The sequence below is a fragment of the Calonectris borealis genome, chromosome 1, assembly GCF_964195595.1.
Source record: "Calonectris borealis chromosome 1, bCalBor7.hap1.2, whole genome shotgun sequence".
NCBI lineage: Eukaryota > Metazoa > Chordata > Aves > Procellariiformes > Procellariidae > Calonectris > Calonectris borealis.
The window spans coordinates 56,910,268-56,929,967 of NC_134312.1; the positions used below are offsets into that span (position 1 = coordinate 56,910,268).

A 19,700-nucleotide genomic window follows, 5' to 3' on the forward strand; every position below is an offset into this window, starting at 1 on the left:
AAAAATGGAATATGAAATTATTTTAGGCCAAATGAATTCTGGTATTTATAAGGAAAAAAAAATCAGTCCTTCAGAATAGGACCCCTGAAGATTCAGACTATAAGAATTACAAGTAAAAAAAAAAGAAAATTATTTGTTTGCTTGAAATAAGACTTAAGTTTATAGCATCACTGAACAACTGTAATATGGAAGGGATAAACTATGCAGTTTAAAATCGACCAGTTAGTAGAAGGATGATTGTCCCACACTTTCTGAATGAAAGTGAAATCAAGATATCAGAACTCAGCCCTTCAGTAGAGTATGAAATTAAAACTTTCATATTTGTAACATATATGTACATAGTATAACACACGTAAGACAATAACAAAAGTGTGTCACCCCCCACCCCCACAAGGCAAGCTGTGGATTTTATACACACATAATGTACACTTAACCATGTATTAAAAGAAAAGACTTTAGAAAGTGTGTTTTTAGAAGTGCTCTGTAAAGCAGTGTTTTCAAAAGGCAAAAGACTACTGCTCGTCAAGGAGTTAGAGTAAGCTGCTTTTTTCTTCTCTTTGGCTGAAAACCAAAACAGCGTCACAGCAAGAAGTTTGCTTACTTTAAATAGCATATCTGGAACAACTGATATGCCTTTATCGCAGCAAAACATCAGTAATTTGAAGCTGCTGTAGAAAATAACCAACTTTAAAACATCGGCATACTGACTTCACTAAAAGTACACTTTTCTAAAGAAAGACTCCTTATAGACTGCTATTAGACTTGTTAATAGAGTAAGATTAATTCTTTGCGGAGTATTCTCTATATATATGCACAATGATTTACATAATAGAAAGAAAACAACTCTGACCATAAAGGGTTGTTTACTTCAAAGAACGGGACAGTATAAGCCCTACATTACAACAAATGCTCATAAAAAAAGGTTTGTTCTCAACGCTTCAGCAACTGTTTGCGTTTTTGGGGGGGGGGGGGGGGGGCAGGATTCAATTTCAGTTTTAAGAGTCTCCTATTAATAAGCAAGACTTGGATTGTGTAAAAAAAGAACTGAAATGTTTGTAATATTCCGTATTTCTTGCTTGCACTCCTTTTATGGAATTACTCTTTCCAGCTTATATACATTAAAAAAAATGACTTCCAGGTGTGATCTAAAGTTTCCAAATGTTAGCCACAGTTGATAAAAAGGAAAGTTTTAAGGATATGGAGAGCTATAGCCAAAGTTCTAGAATGTAACAACTGAGGGAGTTTTCTCCCCTATTTGAGTCTTAGATCAGTAATTATTTCATAGCATGCGCACTCATGAATACCAAACACACAGATAAAGTGTGTTTAGAGAATTGTGAAATGTGGTAAAAATAGCCCAAGAACAGCAAAACATTGAGTTAGAAATCTGTAATTAAGATGTCCAGTAATTTATCATATCAGAACATTCATTCAGCAAGACACAGTTCTATTCAGGACTTCAAGGTTTCACGTGATTATCAAATAACCTTATTTTCCTCTAAAAACTATTCACACGTGTAAAAGCTCCATTATCTACAACTGTTTACCAAGAAAAATATCTTTGTGGTTCTGAAAGCCACAAAAAAATACATAGAGAAATGAATGCATAACAAACAATATGGAACAGTAAATGGATAACAGCTACCACAGATAAAGAACCTGGCTCTGCTACAGGCTTAGAGAGCAACAAGTCAGTTTTTTGACAAGGGAAGAGCTGGCAATCCTCAAGAAGTACAGTTGAGATCTCTGTTCCACTATAAATGATCTATCCTGATAATATGTACTCTTTCAAACCCTAATTCTCGCTAAAGTAAGCATAATTTCAGGCGGTAAGACGACAAGACTACCTAGCAAAATATTTCTTTGTATCTCCCATCAAGTGAAGTCTTCTCATTTCTGCAATTATGGGTGTGTGTGTGTGATATCAAAGCTCTGGACAGATGACCACTCTGAGAGTGCTGCTGCTGAACTTTCCTTTGCATGTGAGACACTTCTTTTCACTACACTATCCAAAAAGAATATTTTACCTACCTCAACTGTGCATAGAGAAATACTTCAAGAGTCCTACTTCGCCATACAACATGGTGTTTGAAAACACTTTTGAACGCAGGCTATCTGGGAAAAGTGCCAGATGTCAGTTAAAGGATAGCTTATTAGTCTGCAACTGCAGTATACACAAGTATTTGCCATACTGCTTTGTATTAAAAGATTAAGAGATGTAAACTCTACCAGTTTTATAATCTCAAATGGCTTGCGTGTCAGGAGAAAAAATCCTTTCATTTGAAAACTAACAGAAGTTACACAGAACCTTTTCCCTATACAGTCCTTTCCAGTTTGGTTTTTTAATTTCTTTTTTTTTTAAACCAATTCATCTTTTGGAATTAAGTGACACTTTCTGTGCTAGATACATGATGCTCTTACTGGTCTCACCATCAGAATCACAAATAATTCTGATTGAAGGGACCTCTGGAAGTCACCTGGAGTCTGGTCTAACCCCACACTCAAAGCAGAGCCATCATCAAGCAGGTCGCTCAGGACCTACTCACATTCTGAGTATCTCCAGGGAGACACTACCACCACTGTGGAGAGCTTATGCAATTTTTTTACTACACCCATTGCATTTGCCTCCCCCAATATCTAATCAGAATTTCTTTTCTGCAACTGGTGTTCACTGTGTCTTGTTTTATCACTGTGCACCACCTCCAGGAAGAGTCTGGCTCTCTTACCCTCTCATTAGGCAGCTGAAGACAGCAGTAACATCACCCCCTTAGCCTTCTATTTCTAAGGCTGAACAAATCCAGTTCTCTCAGCCTCTCCTTATGCAAGATGTGCTCCAGAACGCTAATCATCTTAGTGGCCATTTAATATGTCAGTGTCTTTCCCGTATGAGAGCCAAAACTGGACACAGTATGTCAAAGGTGGACTTTTAAGTGTTGAATAGAGAACAATGACTTCTCTTGACCCACTGGCTATAGCCTTGCTAGTACAGCCTAGGACATGGCTGGTTGCTTAACAGCAAGGACACCCTGCTGACTCACATTCTACTTTTTCTTTGTCAGGACCTTCAGGTGTTTCTTCTGCAGAGCTTCTTTTTAGTCAGTGGATGCCTAACCTATGCTATAGCACAGGGTTATTTTGCCCCAGGTGTGGTATTTTCCATTCACATTTGTTGAATTTCAAGAGGTTTCTGTCAGACCATTTCCTCCAGTCTACTGAGTTCCCCCTGAACAGCAATCTTACCCTCCAGAGGTGTCAACCACTCAGCCCAGTTCAGGATCATCTGCAAACGTGCTGAGGGTACATTCTATCCCACTGACCAGGTCATTAATACAGATGTTGATCATTATCAGCCCCAGCGCTGACTCCCATGGGGCACCATACTGCCCAGCTGCCAGTGGACTTTGCATTGTTGACCATAACCAACTCTGCATCACCAACTCTGGCAATCCAGCTCTGCAATCCTTTTTCAAAAAAATATATTACCTTAAAGTAGAATGGACAAGTATTTCTGTACTTAGTGGTCCAGTGAGCAGGGAACTCATTACAGATATGTCTTCTGCAGGTGTCTGTATCAGCACACCACTGCAGTTTGCAGCCCAGATCAACACCACAAGTCAAGCTCAAAGCTCTCTACTGGCAGCTTTACCAATGCCTCATTAGGGCTTTGAACTGGTTACAAATTGTGATGCAAGTGAAGTTGATGAGCATTACTGCCACCTTAATAACGCATTCTTGTAGGCATGTATGAGAAGTGCTCTAAAAAAAACCTGTTTACTGTTAATCTTCTGACTGCAGTTAAAAAGCAAATGCTAACTCCTGACTATGGTGTAAACTTAATTTTAACAAAAGCAGCTCTGTACCTTCTTAGATTACAAACTTCTGCCTTAAATGCCAAGAATAGAATTATTTTTTAACACTAAAAGAAGTCCCAAGAAACTAATCTATTTGCTATGGTAACTATGCCACAGTATGCACAACAATTATGACATTTGTTTTAATGTCAGAATGTGACATTTGAGAAAGAATACTGACAAAGTATAATATAGTTTAATTAAATGGAGTATTTTCTGCCAGAGCATCATTTGTGGCATCAGCACAGGCCATGTAGACAGTAAGAAACTGGATCATATTACTTTGACAACAGAAGTAGTTATATTTAAAACAAACTTTAATATTTCTTGGATTATGATTGACATTTTTATATTTGTGTTTCTCAGTCATCAAAAAATGAGACCTAAAAGCCAGCCTGGTTAAGATCCAAACTATCTGGAGAGACAGGACAGAATTTTAGGGGAAGGTGGAAATAAACAAAACGTTAGATAATACCACATTACAGTGTTATTGCTGTAGTTTAACACACTTTAAAATATCGGAGGTTTTCTTAACTTTTGTGGTATGGCACTTCAGAAAGGATCAAGAAAAAAATTGAAATATACGTATGAGTGACCAGTTTCTATTTAGTGACAGTTGAATTACTGAGGAAAAAAAAAAAACCAACCCCAAACCCAGACAGAAACATGCTGCTTAAAAGCAACTTCTACTGAATGATGAGGTGCTTAGAATTCTGCCTGCGTGGGGATATTATAAGGATACCCTCACAGCATCACAATGGTGTAATTTATACTTCATTTTATAAGTGATCTGACTGTTTACTTTTATTCAGTTTCCAAAGAAACACTCTAAATTCACTTGCTATATAAACCAAAACACTTTATGCAAGTTAATTAATAGCCTGACAAGCACATTACATACCTCCAGATCTGTATAATATTGTAAAATTTTCCATATACAGTGCTTCAGGGCACTGCAGTAAATAACATTTATCAAACTGCAAGTCATTATTTTAATTATACTAAATCAAAATACTAAAGCAAGAATGTATTTAATTTTATCAGTGGGAAGTTAAGAACAAGGTTTTCCACAAAAGTTATTCATCTGTTGTAGGCAAAGCTGGAAGAACCAGCAAGTTAAGGTTGCTTGAACTTCTAATATATTAAAAACAACTCTTACAGCTTGCTCAGATTTTCTTGGCAAAGGTATTTCAGGTTTGTATTTTCTACTCCAGTTATTGCCTGAAGCAATATTTATTTTTAACAGGTAAGAAAATTCATTCAGCTACTTCCTGCAAATATTCAGTTACAAAGTTTCAGGACTGTCATGATCCATATCAGGAAGTCTAAATTAAAGGCAGAAGGAAAAGTAAGTAACATATTTTGCAGGTCTGGGAAACGCTGTATGAATCTTGCCAAATTACTCTCTCTTCAAACAAATCTAGCTGCGTATGTTCAGTATATTCAGCTGGAGCTGGGCAGGTAAATTCGTGATATTCCATTACTACTAAGCATGATCCATAAATTAAGGCTTATAACTAGGGTTATATGAAGAATTTTTTTTTTCCCATAATTGCTGTTCTTGAAGACTACAAACCATTGTTTATTCTCAGTAGAGACAAACACTATTCCTCTTCAACTCTATGCCAGCTGAGCTGAGAGCTGAAGCAGGACTAAAGGCAAGTAAAAAGCCCCCGGGAACAAGCTGTACAACCAGACTGCAATAAAGCAGGACAAAGATCCAGGTGCTTTCAACTTGAATCCACCATAATGCACATGCACAAATCAGCACTTGCATTCAGCTATGCCTCACACTTCACTGGACAAGTTGGTTCCTTCCTAAAGTACTTTAAATAACAATTTTGAAGCCCCTTGTTTTAAGCCATATTTATCTGCTTTGTGCAAGGAGCAAAATGCAGATGTAGCATCCTGTACGAAACAAAAAACTTAAACCCTCTATTTGCATGCATGAAGCATGGCCAATAACTTCATTTCATGCTATTGCACCTTATAAAATTAAACAAATGGTTAGCTGGCTGAGTCTTAAACAGATGTATACTTTTCAAAAGTTCATCGGTATCTTGTAATTTTAATGACAGTGTATAATCATAACCTTCCTCTGTCAGATGAGAGAAAAACCACACAAGAGATTGATATGTATATTGTTATGTAATAGCCAAATACTAGATGCTATAAGAACTGATTATCAACCTTGGCAATCACAAAGCTCAAATACAGACAGTACTCAGTCTGAAGAAAGAACTTGTTTACCAGCTAAATACCATGGATTAGTGAGAGAGTTCTTAGAATGCAATAAAGATTATATACACTTCACTTCACAGTGAAGTTGCAGTTAAGCACAGTGTACACCGAAACTTAACGAGAAAGAGATCTGTAACAGGCAAAAATTCAGTCTGGTCTATGACTAGATAACACACGTTAAAGTTCTCATGCTGACTCTAAAATGCAACTGTTACATCCACTACCTTCTCACCCTCTGCTACTTTTAATGAGGTATTTCCTTAAGAAATACCAGCTATGTTTAGCAGCTCACGGAAGTTGTATACTTTTTTTTTTTTCATTTAGAATTGACTTGGGGGAGGGAAGGATGACATTTAATAACACATGCCACACAACACAGAGCTTTCCCAGGATATATTACAAAACAAGAGACTGCATGACCTGCTCAAGGTTACAGAATGACTCCATTGCTCACTATGAATTAAAAACTGGTATCCTCCTGACTCCTCCTGTATTTTCACTAATAAAATAATACCACTACTGAACACTTGCACAGCTCCTTTCATCACAGGATGTCAAAGGTCTTTATAAATATTAATTAAGCATTGCAACAACACTAAGAAGTATGTAAAACTTAATTCTGCACATGAGTAAACCCAAGCAAAGAACAACTAACCTATGTTCAAAGTCATAGGAGAAGTCAGCAGTATGGAGAATAAATGGCTCTTGCCATTAAAGGAGCACTCCATTAGAAAAAAGGACATAATTAATACTCCAAATGTGATGTGAACTGTACAGCCTTTGACTGCCAATACATTACTATAAAGCCTCGGTCATGCTCAATCCTGCAAAGATCACACTAAATTTCAGGTAGGATTCTCATGAAGACACTAAGTTTGGCTTCCTCCAAACACAGAAAACAGTTCTCATGAGATTTTTAGTAAAATTCTGTTTTTCTTGTCTGGTAACGTTCCTTAGAGAAGACAGGTATGAATGTGATATTCTTTGGTACTTTTACAAAATTAACAAGTAATATCAAGCTGAGACACAATTCAAATATGCATTCAGACCCCACAAATGAAAGTAAGCTACTTCTTAGCATTCAATCACGTACTCCAGTGATTAGGGAGATGAAATACCATTTTCTTTTAAGAACTCAATATCCATTCTCAAAAGAAAGAACCTTTCTGAGTCCAAAATGAATGTTTTCAGCAAACTACATTGTAGTCATCACTTAATCAAGTGCTTCAGTGATCCTACAACTTAATAAAACATGTCCACACTTGACCTGCTACAAATATTACTCCTTTACAATTATTTACTTTCCAATAACTACCATAAGACACCAAGCTGTAACACTCGTATTTCTATTGTGAAAGCCATCCATGCTAAAACATACTGAAGTTGATTTGCTTCTATGCGCTGCCACATTTGCAGACTTTAATGACAGGAGTAAGATTAATTTTTAAAATTCCTGTTAACCTACCAAAAAGACCCCACAGGTGACAAGCTCTGAACTCCCGCAAAAATTCCCTTTTATATTCAGTTTCAGAACCTGACATTAATAAGACTGCAAAAAATACTTCTGCTTTGGAGAAAGACTACTATTTTCTACGTAAGACAAAACAAATCAAGTTGCACTAAAAACATTTGCAGATTCACTTCCCAGTGAATCCTGTTAGAAAATGGGACTTTGGTGTTAAAACATCAATAAAGAAATTGAATGAAAAATTGTGTAATTCGTATTTCAGCCCAGCAGCCTTTGGGGGTTTTGTTAGGTTGTTTTTTTTGTTTTGTTTTGTTTTTTTTTGTTTTTTTTTTTTTTTTTTTTAAACAGCTCAAGCACAAGTTTTACTTCCCACCAAAATAACAAGATTCCGTGAAGGCTGACAAAGAGTTGGCTGAATGAAAAACGGGTTTTTGTTTTGTGTTTTAAATTACAAAGTATGTTTTTCTTCTGACTACGGAATGAATGCCTGGATCTAGTGGTGTTTCTGTTTTGTTGGGTTTTTTTGTTTGTTTGTGGTTTTTTTTTCCCTTTCAAAAGGACATAATCCAGCAGTAGAAACTCACTCTCTAGGCAATGAAGGTGCATATCACTATTATAATTTTATCTCAAGTTCTCTTACAGCACAAAACCAGAGAACAATTCAGTATTATATTTGATATATGGCTTTCATCACATGAAGCAATTTTTCTTCCCTCTTACATGGGACAACAGCTAGTTAACATAGTTTATGTTATCATTCAAGCATCATGTTTTCGACAGAGGACTGATGAGATTTAACAGCTAGGCTTCAATAAATGGTGTTCCACCCCCTGCCACCAGTAATTCTTTGGAAATGAAAAGCCCAGAAGTTGCTGAGTCTTCCTGGGTTAAACTAGTCACCTAACCTTCAACAAAAACATCTTGAAGATCCTAATGAACTCATTGCCACTTAGAAGTATGACCAAGTTCAAGATCAAATACTGCTGAGATGTGTCCAAATGTACTTGGAACCAAAGAGGGAGCAACTTTTTCGTCTGCAGCCACAGAAGCTTTATGTGAACAATGGTAGTAGTGTACACTCTCCAGGCAAACAGATCTACTACAGACATAACCTTTAGGCAAGTAATTCTCCAAGTCTGCAAAAGCAGAGATATGTGATCCTTTTGTTACAATACAGTATTTCCAAGTTTATGTTTTGGGTCTAATGATCAGTCAAAAACATATTTCAGTGCACTTGTCAGTTCTGAATAGAGTTTTGTTATATACACAGAACTGCTGATCCCTAGCTTTTATCTAGTATTATACATAATGGCTATCCCATGCAAAACGTTTAATTGTGTTGCAACATATTCTCACACTTTTAAAAGACACTCCATAAGTCATGGAAGACTGTATATATACAAAGAAAGGAATGAGAACTATACTGTTACAGATCATGGTTGTACTTAAGGTCATCAAGACTCCACTATAGACAAAGTCAGAACTTGCCATGCCAGTATTACAGAGATACAGTAAATACTGTATCACTAAAACACCCTATTTTATAAGGCTACTATTCAATATTTACTGCTTATAGGGTAATTACAGACGATGAAAAACTAAAATCCGGTGAAACAGCAGTGTCAAATTTTAAGCCAGGTGTTTCACAACAAAAAAGCTTAAATACATTTACCACTTTAAGTGCATAATTAAAACAGACTGTCCTGGAATTGGGATAATTTTTCTGTACAAATCGAGCAGCAAATTTGAATGCTATCATTAGTCTGTTTTGTTCCAAAATTAATGCCTATAATTCCTTAAACTGCAAGACTCGTGTTCTAAGTTCTACCTAAAAACTTTGCTACTACAGATAAACATAAACAAGTTGATTTTATGTCACTAACTTACTGTTACTTACAGTAACATGGTTTGTAAACAAAGTTAATATATTTGGAAAAAAATCTTGAGAAAAGTATTAATCTGTCACTAAGAAATATTTGTCTACGTTTTGATGTCACACATCAACTTTGGCACTGATAAAAGTTACCTTGATAAATTAAATCAAATCAGCTGTCTCCTTTAAACAGCTTTTAAAATCAGGTGCACACCACCATTCATACGATGGAGTGGTATTTTCAAGATGTATCCTTGACATTGAAGTGAGCCATTTTGTTAACAAGACCATGCCCTCTTGTTCCATGGCTTGCACCTGCTGTTAAGGCAGACAGGCAGGGATCAGGTCTCATTAAAGCCTCAATGGGGATGAAAGACTGCAGACACTGCTCAAGAAACTAGGTAATCAGAAGTGCATCAAGTCCTCTCCTTGCTGCATTGCTACAAAACATGAGACTTACAGTCATAAAATGTAAGTGAATAAATGAAAGGTGTGGGTTTTACTATAGAATTTGATACACTCTCAATCAAAGAAAACTGAACTCTCTTCTAGTGCAGTTTGCTCAAAATGAAAGAGATATGCTAGACTTGGTATCTACTTTAAAGCAGCAAGACCTCAGGGGCACTGAAAAATGACTGTGTTTTAGGGAATCTTCAAATGTGTTAAGCACACAGATTCTTTGCTGAGCCTGGTACGGAAGCATTTGTTTGCCAGATGCATGCTTCTCACCCTTCTTACTGCAACCAGCTGGCCATCCTTTTCATTAGTCATTTTCCGTTCAAAAGAGAGATCGATAAATATTATTCAAAACATCACAACTCAATACTTCATGTCATGACTCATGTGACTAATTAAGACGTAAGCTGAAATTATTCATTGGCACACAGAATGAAAACTAGAGAATTGTAAAGAAACTGTGTGTAGGAAAAAGGAAAAACGAAAACAACAACACAGTACAAGTGCAAGACATGACTTGTTTTGTACAAGAAACTAGTAATCCTTCCTCATGAAGTTACTTAAGCAGTCAAAAAATCAGAAGCCTCTTTCAAACTTGTCTCCTCATATAACCACTTGAGTTTTGAGGACATAAAGAAGATGTGATCATTTTGATCTGGCATTCCAAGAAAATGATTACCTAAGATCTCAAAACAACAGAAAGAACCAAATACCCTCACCAAGGCATGCAGCGTTTACAAACACCACTTGCACTCTTCATTACCTAGAACATTATTTTTGCCTATCTGCAACTGGGAATTCTTCACTCATATGGAATGCTGATCACTGTCCTGAATTAACAGTATCATACCAACATGCTCTGGAATCTAGTGGTTTGCTATTTGCCCAAGATACTGTCAAAAACAGTGGGGGGGAGACATGGACAACCAACACATAATAGTAAGTAAAAATTGCATTGCTATACACTTTCCTAAATTTCAAAGACTTAAAATTGCTGCTGTGTTTCTGAAGAACAATTAATTGCAGAACACTTTATTTGACATTAGCTGTGCACCCTTCTTTCCTCATGAAGAACAAATTCTTTAACAATAATTCTAAAGGCCAATACTAAATTTCTAAGCATATTATATCGTATCATAGGTCTATGTTTTATGATATGACTGAATATGTATCAAGGAAAATTCCTTCTGTTTTAGGAATCTCCTAGGAAAACTTGTACCATATACTTCAGAAAGCTAATAAAAACCAGTTTCCACATATAGCAAAGAAAAAACCTCACCCCCTTTTTTTCATGTCTACAAGTACAATGTATTAGCACATAATGCTTGTATAGAATGCTTGTACAGAAGTGTAAAAGTTGAAAGTCTGTGGCACCTCAAACCCTTTAATTTCTAATTTCTCCTCGTTTTTAATTACTTGCTTCCCTTAACTGATACAATAGAGAAAAATGAGAATTTCTAAGTAAATATCTCAATAGTACTTTTTGTTTGCAGGGTGGGGGGTTTGTTAGGTTTTTTGGGGGGGTGGGGGTGGTGCTGTTTGGTTTTTAATATTTTTAACTTGGTTTTTGGCAAGCTATGTTGGGAAAGATAGAGACAGCTGTCAGTTCTCCATAGCAAGCATTATCACGAAGGATATTAGAAGTTCAGTCAAGAGCTTTGTAAGGTCACAGAAAACTGCAACTGCCTAATAATGAACATCTTTTTAAAAAAAGACCACTCCGAGGATAAATTAGGTTAACACCATGGTTAACACTAGAAATACTACTGTTTATTCACATGTTTTCGCTAAAAGTAAGAACCAAAGCAGAAAGTTACTGCAATCCATGGAACAAAACCATCACAGGTAGTGGCCACTGCATTACAATAAAGTACCATCACCCTAAATTGCACGCCTTCCTGATTTAAATGGGAAAACATGTAATGTGGAAAAAAAGCTAAACACAGTAGTGTATCTTACCTGTAATCTGTGCACATGACTTGAGACACCCATATAGTGGTAACTTAGAAAAAATGTAGAAATGTTTCTTCTTCATTCCAAAAGGAATGGAAAAGTGTGGAAAACAGCATTCTGCAGGCCATACAATCATACCTGTTTAACAGCCTATTTAAAACTAACTAGCCACAATAGTTATGAAGTAGAAACAGAAGACACTCTAGGAAATAGCCCATTAATAGGCAGAAATGATTGCCACCTCTCACGTTCAATAAACTGATAAGCTGGTTTTGATTCATCTATTTTTATAGACCTGATACTGTGCACCATTCCCCAGCTGTGTTTTAAAAAAAGTTAACTTTATTTCATGCCTTCTGGAAATAAAGCATAGATTAAACCACCTAGTCTAGACATGAAACTCTTACTAATCGCTAAGTAAACCATCATTTCCTTATTTCTTAAGCAAAGACATTAGAAAGTTTAAGTGAAAAGTGTTCACTGCGTCCTCAGGCATTTGTCTAAACTAAGGATAGTCTCCCACCAGGGAACGAATTTCTTTTAACTATGCTGTTATTTCTGTGGAATTGGTGTCTGCCCAATCTCAGCAGTCACTCATCTGAGAGCTTTTCCTATTTGTATTGAGTGCAGAAGACAAGATTTTTGAAATCTTGATTGAGGGTTATCATTCCTTGACTCTTTCCAGGAATGATAATTTACAGCTTAAGTGATGAATTTTACTTGCTGCTTATGTCATTCACAGATACAGTACCAGATCAATTTCTAACTTCAATCCCATTTAAATATGTCTTGCTTTTTAATACAGATAAGAGAACTTCGAAATTTTAAAAAATAGTACATAATCAGAGGACTGGATATATGTCTCGCTTGAAAAACCTAGTGTCCATTCATACTCAAAAAGCAAGAAGGAAATATTTTTAAATTAACTATACATTACTATCAAAGAAGAATTGTCTTTTGTAAACTAAGTCAGCTCTATAATATCTGTATTCCAGAAAGCTTAGGATTCCTTCACAACATGGAAATTCACATCAGAAAGTTGCTTCAATATACAAAAATTCTAAGATGACAGGAACTTGCGAACCACATCCAACATGGCTATGGTTAACCTTCCAGACATGCACCACTCTCTTTTTCTGCTATGGAAGAGTGAAGTAAGTTGTAAAGCAAGAGGTAATCCAGAGAAGAATGTAAAAACAATCTCTCTGCCACCTAAGAGGTTATAAAAGAGCACCACCACAATGGTACACAGAAAATAAAAAAGTAAGGGAAGGGAAAAACAAGGGAAAAACTGAGGTGGAAATTATAGTGATGTAAGTGAAAGTTACCATTTAACAGATTTCTAAAGTTCCAAGACTAAGCTGATTTGTTTTGTTAAGTTCTCAACCCAAATAGTGTTTGCTACTTTTATGTAATTTTTGCCTTGTTGCATTATGTAACATTAATGGCTTATTTTTAATGAAAACCACGCATTTCTCATGTTCTGCAATGATGTCATAAGACACAAAGAAATGTACAAACTTACAGAGATTATAATTTTCAAAGAGTAACAGACATTTTTTACTTCTGAGTGGTTAAAAATACACTCTCTTTTTCAACATCGGTGCTAACAGAGAAAATAGCTACATCAAAACAATTTAAAGCATTCAGCATATAGATTCACGTAAGTTCTGCATGTTTCCAGCAACAAAAATAATTTTTACCGCTGCTGACAGTAGATCTGAAGACTCCTCCTGTCTTTAATTAACAGCTACCTCCTCCTATCTACCACCGATGAATTTTGTAAAAGTGTGGAACAGAGCAGTTTAATGTTTTAGACACTATGCAAAAACAGTGTATCATATATGACAGGAATGTAAGATATTCACTGTTCCACAAAAAACTGCACTTCTATTCAATTAAACCTTCTCTCTATCCTCTTTAAGTAAGGTGGCTCTGCATAAAGACAGGTCAACTCTTCGCTGCTATATAAAGTTGAAGGTTAAAATGCATAAGCTGATGTGGGAGACTATTTCCTGCTGAAAGAAAAGCCCTTTAAACACTAGAACCTCAAATCTCATTTGTCAGCTTATTGATGCTTCCATGCATACTGCCAGTGCAAAGCATCTATCTTTCTATGAAGCCACTGTATTGAAAAAATGGTCAATGCTACCTAGCAAAAAGGTTAGCACGACCTTATAGTAGAAGTGATACAGAATTCAATCACTCACATAAGCATTTAAAAGTCAAAATTTCAGGTGAAGGACCAGACCTTTAGCTTTAATCAAATCTATCTGCTATGGAAGCGCCAGCTGGACTTATGGTAGTCAGTAAGTGTAATTTATACGTGGCTGACTTAAATGGGGAAGCATACCCAGTAAGAGTCACCAACTTTTTCTTCTGCTCTTTAGAAAGAGTATAAAAAAAATACATTGGGCACCACTGGAAACAACATCCTTAGTTAAACCGGCCTTTGATATCTTGCTCTTAACTAACACGTTGTTTTAAAGAGAGGAAGGAGAACATTGTTCTGCCACTGAAGCCATCTCTACCAACTTAAATTAGGTGGCAACACAGCTCAGAATGAAACACACTCAGCATCTCAAGAACTTAGTCCGTAACACTGTTTCAGGTGGTGATGGGGTAGCAACTCTACAGTAGCAACTCTGCTACTCTAAACTCAGCCACTCATCACTATATGGTCACAGCATTTCTGTAAGACCTGCTGGGAAGAACTATACAATTTAATTACAACATATTACCAGCTGTAATGGATGAATAAAGCAAGAACTGCCACAACGTCAAACTCTAAAGCAGCCCAGGCTTGTGCAACAAACCTGACAGACATCCCGTTTCAATGTCTTCTGAAGGCACAACCAAAGGGAGTTGGGACTTGTAAACTCTCAAACAGCTGAAACTGAAAGGGAAACTGAGAAAGCATTTTCTATTTGGCTCAGCAGGGTGCATAAAAAAGGAGAGTGAGCAAAAAAGTAGACCACTGTAATGCTCAAATTAATTATTCTGATTTTCGTTAATTACCAATGAAAAGTTTTAGATGCAGCCGCCAAGTGCACACCACTCAGTAACAATTCTTTCCAAATAGTGAGAGACAGTCACACTGCACACGCCAGGAGACACAGAGGCACTGTTGCAGAGTGGGAGAGCAGACAGAAAGGACGGCTCAAGTGCTGCAACCCCTCAGAACTGAAATATTTTATTGTCAAGTTTTCAATACTTGGATTTCTTTTTGGAACTATTTAACATTTTTGTTATTTTCAACAGACAAAATGAAAATGACTTCCTGGCAAAACATTGAGGTGTTTTTTGTTTGGTTGTTTGTTTTGGGTTTTTTTAGTTTGTTGTCTCTAGCTAGGTTCCATGTTAGTAATTTAGGAAAATATCTTTACTATACATTTGCAGAGGGTCTCAGTCAGCAAGAAATGGTACATAGATAAAGCAAATGTACCTGAGAAAAAAATCCCAAACTCTACTTTGTTGCTAGAGCTTGGAACTAATGACATTTTGCCTGGAAAAGAAAGTCCCTTTTACTGTGAAAATGGCCAAGATTTTGAACAGTACAGAAAAATAACTCATAATGGTGATGTTCATTCTGTAAGAGTATTTCAGATCAAAACCTCCTCCCTAAAGGGAACTCCTCAAAAAACCAAAACCATCCATACATTCAATAAAAGCTACTCAAAGCTTTACTCCAGGAAGGAAGAAAATACCAGTCAGCGAACCTACAGCAGGTTTTCTTTTCTTTCATACTGCACTGAAGGATAACAATGTTTAAAGTCTCATTAAAAACTCCACAAATGTTATATATAGAACATGAATTTCAGTTTAATAAACAGTTACTTCAGGAAGATTGCCTGTACTAGGTTTTCACTTCTATTTTAAAACATCAAAGAAAATTATGTACTTTTCAGGGAAATTTTTTTTTTAAATAAAGTTAATATCTCTCAAGGTAGTACGCAGAGCAGCTTTTTAAGCCCTGAATTCCTCTATGCTCAGCAAAAGCCCTTAGTCTGACTTCAAGACACTGCACTACAATCTGTTATGATTTATGACCCAGCTACATTAACCATACTCCTTGTAAGTGGAAATCCACAACTGCTGAATGCAAGTTTTAACACAGAACTTACAGTATTTTAAATTTTGAGAAATGTGAAATATACAATTCAATCTTTTTACCCACATTTTGATTTTAGTTAAATCAGCTTTGTTCCCATAAAGCCATAAAGGAAAAAGAAAGCATCATTCTATTCACAATTCAATACAGCTGTGTACGACTGGCTTCAGCCCCAGGCCACAAGCCAGGAACTTCTGAGTTCAAGTCTGGCTCTGCCACTGACTTTCTGTGTGGCCTTCAGAGAGCCTCTAAATTTCTCTGCTGCTCCTTTTCAATCTGTATGCTTACCTTACAGAACAGCACTTGCTTTGTTTGCGCAGGCTTTTACCAAACAAAAAACCTGAATTAACTTTGAGAGCAATTTTTACTATGGCTTTAGTGCCTAAGGCCCAGTAAGAGGTCTCTACATGTCAGTTGACACCTGGTAGTTTTTAACAGCATTAACTGCCAACATGCACATATTACATATATGCATATACATACATACAAGTATCAAAAGATGTAGTAAGTTGGAAATGGATAATTAATTATTTCAAAGTTTGTTAACAAACAGGATGAAAAAATGAAATCAAGTTACCTGCTATAATTAAACTTACAGTACAGAACAATGTACAACCTTGTTCTTATTAACCCACTGAGCCAGTGATGAAGGCTGTTTTTTAACAGCTTAACATTGAATGCACAGGGCACGCAATGCTCAAGCTCAAACGATTACAACAACTAGTATTTTAGAATGTTACTTTAACAATAGAAAAACAGCCTAGGAATGTGAAGAGGAAAAAGAATTTAAGCTTAACCAAGTTACCTAGCACTAACAGAAACATCATTTAAAAGATAGGTTTTCTTAAGAAAAAGATCAAGGAAAGTTATATAAACTTAAGCTGACCATATACTTGCAAGTCTGTTGTAGAAGAGCTTCACTTCACATTATCTGACTGGAGCAGGATGTAATGAAGACTTACACTAACTAACCTCAGCTTTTCCTGAACTCCAATGATCCAATCACGCAAATACAGCCCATCACTTTTAAAACATTATACGCTGCCTTTAAGTCCACCCTGGGAAAAAAACTTGCCCCAAAACTTTATCAAGACAGACTGACTTCCCAAAAATTAACCTGTTCAGTTATTCACAGCCTAACCACACAGAGCTAGCTTAAAGAACTAAGCAACTGTAGCTTTACGGTACATTAAGCTGCCAATGTAACTCCTAGACTCTCAAAGTTTAGCCTCCACTTGCTTTTGCCTTTTTCATCGTGTTTTACTTAAAATCTGGTAAGAACACACTTCCTACATTTTTTCTGTATCAGGACATATAATTTATTTGTAGAAAGTGGTAAGTGTAAAGCAAAACTGTCTCCCAATTAACAATACAGCAGAGTAAATTAATTCAGAATACTGTGTTATTTTGTGATAAAAACAGTCACTCAAGGACGTCATCAGAAACAGCCATTCCAGAATAGCTACCACGCAAAGATGAGGTGGTGAAATGCTTTTGCACAAGGAGGACTGAACTGGTTCAAACTGCTGAAAAATCACCTGCATATAAGACTTACGATTCTCCCATCCCAGGTCATTTACTAAAACTTTCCACTGTAATTCAGTGGTTTTCAAAATATTAAACTCTAGAAAGTTACAGAAATACCATCATGAAGAAGAACATCTAGACAACTTATTAGGAAGATTAAATCTTTACCCAGATGAGGTTTTGGTTTTAGTTCCCTACATCACACGACCATCAATGTGTTTCCATCAGATGAAGCAGTCATGAATACTATAGCAAGGCCAGTATATTGGTTAGCAAGCATTCCCGCCAGCGTAATCTAGATCTGCTCTGAATAGGATTACAGGACACAGGTAAAGACAAAATAAAACAGAAATAACCCTAATGCCTTGTCCACTTTCTCTCAGCAGTGTTTGGTCTGGTTGAGATGTATCAAACAGATAATCTGAACATTACCTGCAAAGAAAATTTATTTGACCGTGTAACACAAGGCTATTTAATTTAAAATTCCCATTAATATTGCTATAACTGACTTCTGTAGCACCAGCTGGAGCCTTCTTTTACACTAGGTTAAAAAAAAACTTTTGGGGTTTTACTTCAGGTTAACCAAGTATTTTTACAGGCAATTTGAACCTAGTCAACATTTAGATTCCAACCAGTGCACTTAAACTTGTAATCACATCCACAACGAAAAATAGAGCTAGATATAGAATGACATATGTATAACCTAAATAGGATATCCTCTATTTCCATGTGCTGTATTTTTTAACTAGTTTTAATTTTTCTTTTTTTTTTTTTTTTTAAGATTTTTTTTAGTATTTACCATAGAAGCTCCCTTGAATAAAATAGTGGGGTAATATCACTAATAGTACCCAAGTAAAACCTAACAGAACAGGAAAGGTTTATTTATAGAGTCTTAACTAGAAATAGAAGAATACATTTTTTAAAATTCACATAGCGATCAAACTATCTAACAAAAACTATCTAACAACTATTTTCTGTTTCACAGGACAACCAGTTTTTGATGCACATATGAGTAACCTAGGAAAGGATGTTAGCTAAGTTTTGGTTCCTTCTGCCCTCCCCTCCCCTGCATATAGAAGGTAACAATTTTCATTTTCATTGTCCTCAAATCCTCTCCAGTAAGAGGCAAAATAGCCTGGAAAAAATCCAGCAAGAGTTACGAGATCAGAATTTCCAAGCATTAAAACACCAAAATTCACTTCTATGTTGTGATCAAATCATCCTCTCTATGAATTGTTCAGCAAAAGGTTGAGCATAAACATGGTGTACATTCAGCTGGCAAAGTGATGTATCAGAATGTATCAGTCTCACTTTAGTTGAAAAAGTTCTCAGTAGTATTCACCCTCTTGCCAAAGAAAGCTATTTTGTAGACAAGTATATCTAGAGTATCAACACAGAATTAGAACCATGTGTTTTAAATCAGACCCTGACTCTGGCATGATTGCTTAACTGAAATTATATACAATTAAAAATATAAATGCTAATACAGAAGCTGCAACAAGAACACGAACGCTGCTACATTAGGACTCTAATATTAAGTTGCAATGTCTTCTATTACAAACAGTAAAATTTAAATCAGGGGAAAAAAGTGGAAAAACATGGAAGACTTATTTTAAGGAAGGTTTAAATGACAGAGGACACTGCGTCCTGGAGAACTGGATGGCTCAGGCATAACCAAATTCACAAATGTAGACTGAACCATAATGAGAACACATCTGTGTGTATTTGCCACAGAGCACATGTAAAATGGGACAACTGAGCTCAACTCTAACTAATGGTTAAGTGGCATTAACAGAATATATATTTAACCTTTCCTGTTTTCATATAGGTCAACTAGCCCAAAAAGCTCAAAATCTACAAACGCTATGGTGTGTACATGCTTAAAAAAAATGTATTCCAGCAGTCTCACTGCAGCTGAAGTTTTGCATGTTCTCATGTACACAGAGGCTGTGCCCAACAGCCACTATGAAATTGCAGATGGACAGTAGCTTGTGATTGTGCTGTTTAACAAACGCTGTGCTTAAAAAATGAAAATGAAATACTGAGAATACTAGAAGTAGTTTTTCTATTGTTTTGTTTTTCTAAAAAATACTTCTTCTCTGATTCAGAAATTAAGACAATGTTCTGCTCAAGTTCAAATCAGTTTTTGGGTTCAGCTGTTATACCCTTATGTGTACTTCAGGAAGCCCTAACCCTGCATCTACTAAAAACACTGGGAAA

General features: G+C 36.1%; 1 protein-coding gene and 1 long non-coding RNA gene across 41 annotated transcripts in view; one reads left to right on the forward strand and one right to left on the reverse strand.

The window, feature by feature from the left end:
• Positions 1–19,700, reverse strand: part of TNRC6B (trinucleotide repeat containing adaptor 6B) — a 147,442-nt gene that overhangs the window by 64,927 nt on the left and 62,815 nt on the right. Inside the window, exon 1 of one of the 37 annotated variants that reach the window (XM_075154750.1) lies at positions 2,032–2,119. The exons of the other annotated variants lie outside the window; for them this stretch is intronic. The gene's annotated coding sequence lies outside the window, so the exon portion shown is untranslated. Of the gene's footprint in view, positions 1–2,031; positions 2,120–19,700 lie in introns of those variants that run through there. 37 annotated transcript variants of the gene reach the window in all.
• On the forward strand, positions 746–18,573 carry LOC142084318 (uncharacterized). 4 transcript variants are annotated; one of them, XR_012674321.1, is made up of 3 exons: positions 5,061–5,199; positions 12,838–12,996; positions 18,466–18,573. It is a non-coding gene; the product is annotated as an uncharacterized LOC142084318 (long non-coding RNA). The 4 variants fall into 4 exon arrangements; XR_012674319.1 differs by lacking the exons at positions 5,061–5,199; positions 12,838–12,996 and adding an exon at positions 746–922; XR_012674322.1 differs by lacking the exon at positions 12,838–12,996.